The sequence below is a fragment of the Elephantulus edwardii genome, unplaced genomic scaffold (assembly GCF_000299155.1).
Source record: "Elephantulus edwardii isolate Elephantulus edwardi_28Jun2011 unplaced genomic scaffold, EleEdw1.0 scaffold00053, whole genome shotgun sequence".
NCBI classification, from domain to species: domain Eukaryota; kingdom Metazoa; phylum Chordata; class Mammalia; order Macroscelidea; family Macroscelididae; genus Elephantulus; species Elephantulus edwardii.
This window is the reverse complement of record NW_006399803.1, coordinates 9,457,043-9,460,216: the sequence shown is the minus strand read 5'-3', so window position 1 is coordinate 9,460,216 and position 3,174 is coordinate 9,457,043. Positions and strand designations below refer to the sequence as shown.

Here is a 3,174-nt window from a genome sequence, read left to right as displayed (position 1 = left end):
TCAACAAATGAATAGATAGAGAAGCTGTGGTATATTTTCACAGTGGAATACTGCATAGCTTTGAAAAATAGTGAAGAACTTGTGAAAGATTGCACAATATGGGCTATTCTGTGTGTATGTGCATGTGTGTGTATGTGTGTGGTTTCCAAAATTTATTTTTCTGGTTATGAAAGTAATACATGAAGAGTACTGCATTTGGCAAGAAGGTTGTGTTCTAGCTCTGTCATGTACCACCTGGATGATCTGGCCACATCACTTAACTCATGCTTCATCTGAAACAGGATAAAGAGCCTTATCTTGCCCACTCCCTGGCTGGCGCTGCAGATCACACGTGGTCCCCAAGGGAAAACATTTGGTAAACGAACAGGAAGGCTTAGTGTCACCATCCTCAGTCCAGATAGCACCAAGGTCCAGCTCTAGCCTCTCACGCTGACCCTCTGACGAAGGTCATGAAACCTTGGTTTGATGGAGTTGGGGAAAAGGCCACATGAACTTTCCTCAAGCCTGCCCAGTCGTGCCCTTCCAGAACTGGGCATCAGCCACAGCCAGCTGGGTGAGGATGTCCTCCAATTCTGGCCCACCCTCATGGAAGCGCTCAGAGAAGGATAGGATCAGGCCGGCTGCTGAGACTTCATACTCCAGGAGTTGGACTTCTGAGCCTTCAAGGCAAGTGTTGGGCTGAACGACGCGTTTCTAAGATTCCTTTGCACAGAAGCACTGTGTCTCTGAGGGTGAGGAAGCATTCAGGGGGTGCATCCGTAATAGCTGTGTACCCCTCTTACAGGGCCCACCTTTTGGCCCCATCCCTCATAGATTTCAGCACCTGCTGTCTCCGCAGGGAGCGCTCCAGGCTGGGCTTGACCCCAGACCATTGGAGCCTGTGGTGGGGGTAACGTAACTAACCCCTCACCAGCCTCCAGCAAGACCCTCAGGATCATGAAGAGGGGCCTGCATGTGGGCCTGTCTCCAGTTCAAGGCCTTAGGAGTGTAGAACTCCACAAGCCTTCGACCCAGCCCCAACCAAGTTGATCCAGTTGGCATAGATCATATCTTCTGCGTCAGTTCTTTCAAAACCAAAGAGCTCCAGCACATGAGGGGTATGGCAGAGGCAGAGGCCCACGCTCTTGGCCCAGCACTCTGGGTGCCGAATTTGCTGTCCCACGTCTCCTTGCTCCAGTACCGGCTCTGGATCTGCTCCCCAGTTTCTAGGTTAATTAGAGTCTCCTGGTCAAAATTGAAAGCTCCTTTCTCATCCTGCACAAAGAGCTTTCCACTGTTGTGACCTAACAGCTCATGCAGCTCCACCTAAATGTCAAAGGAGGGCCCCTTCCAGCAGACATACAGGTCCTTGTCCTCCTCGTGCATGAAGGTAAGCTTCTTCTGCTCTGTGGCGAAGGCCTCTGCCAGCACACTGCCTAGTGACACGTTCTTAAAGCCTTTCTGTCTGCCTCTGGTCATCATAGTTGGGGATGTTGATGCCTTCAGGGATGCTGGAGTCAGCGAACGTGAGGACATCCAGGGAGGTGAAGTCAAGGGTGAGGAACTTGTCATTATCGAAGGCCGGGGGCCAGGACAACTCCCTCAGCAGCTGTTCTGCACTCATCACCAGCCACTTAAACTTGGCCACAAAGCCTTCAAATTCTCCCTGGGAGCCAAATGGGTTTGGTAGCTCTTGATGAACCCGATGTAACTCTCCACTATGAGGCCTTTCTCCTGGATCCAGAAGCAGGAGTTCCTCATGTGGGCCTCGATGGAGCCCTGCATGAAGCTGTCCATGTCCTTGGCCAGCATCTGCTTCTGGTAACTGTTGGTTGCATAGGCCCTGGCTTTCTCCAGATGCTCCAACACCTTGTGAAGGATGGGTGAGTAGTCTCCCCAGGTCACCTGGAAGCAGCTCCCCCAGAATTCATAGCTCTTCAGTTTGGAAGTCACTCCTGAGTCCACAGCAGGCTCTGTGTCAAGCACTGAAGCCATCAGCACCTCAAAGCGTCGCTGCCCATCCTGGCCGGTCTCCTTGAAGAGCCATGTATTGTAGATGCCAAGGTTCTGAGAGTCCAGGAAGTCTTGTGCCAGCTTGGCATATTCCATGGTACAGTCCCCGAAAAATGTAGGTGATTATACCCTCTTTCCCCAGCCCCAGGTGTCAAAACTGCAGCTCCAGAGAGAACATGAGCTTCCCCACAACTCTGTCAGAGGCCCCTGACTTCTTCAGGGTGCTGCTGAGCAACCAGGCTCCCCTAGATTGCCCATTCCAGCTTCTTGTGCAATTTGGGGATAAACTTAGTGTCACCAAAGGACTTGTAATTGCCCATGTTGGAGTAGGCACCAGCAGCGTAGACCAGGAATGTCTTATACTCCTCCATGAGGCCTTCTGCCAGGGCGGGCCGCTGCATCTGGTTGGGGTCCTGGGCACAGAAGAGGTGGCTGAGTACAGCATAGATATAGGGAGCCTTGGGGAAGGTCTGCAGCAGCACAGCTAGGCCTCCACAACAGACGATCCTCGATAGGTGACGGGCATAGATGCGCTCTGTGATGACAGCAGGCGGAAGGGCTCACGGCAATCAAAGCTAAACACACCGATGTCATTGGGCAGGATGTACAGGGTGTTCACCATGGGTTCTGCAGCAACTGGTTGGTTCGCAAATTCTAATACGGGTGATTTCAAGGGACGTGATGCTGAGTGAAATAACTCAGTCAAATATTGTGTACAAATACAAAATACAAATATTGTGTAAAACTACTGTTATAAAAATAGGATCATGGGAGCAATGGCAGGGAGAGTACGGAAAGTTATGACTTTCTTATAAAAACGAAACATAAGTTCATAAATTAATCAATACCTTATCCCAAAACACTAAGAATGAAACTTTGTCGAGAAGTCTTATTTGAACTAGGTATTTAAAGTGTTTCTTGAATATTACTTATTATTTAATACTTTTGTTTCCATTTTCCAAGTTCTTTTCAGCTCTCTAAAAGGATGATATGGGAGTTGTTGATACGTATTGTTGAGTTGACTATGTCCCACAGCAACCATATTAACAGATCATATGAACAGTAGAGAGTATTTTCCCTTATACTCATCCTTACTTAGAAACGTTCAATATTAGAAATTCTCATGCTGATGAAAAGAGCAACAATGAATGAATGGAAGTCCAAAATCTCTGTAGATGTTCA

General features: G+C 48.9%; 1 pseudogene; it reads right to left on the bottom strand.

The window, feature by feature from the left end:
* Positions 1–498: 498 nt before the first annotated feature.
* LOC102847308 lies at positions 499–2,614 on the bottom strand (annotated as a pseudogene).
* Positions 2,615–3,174: the final 560 nt, after the last annotated feature.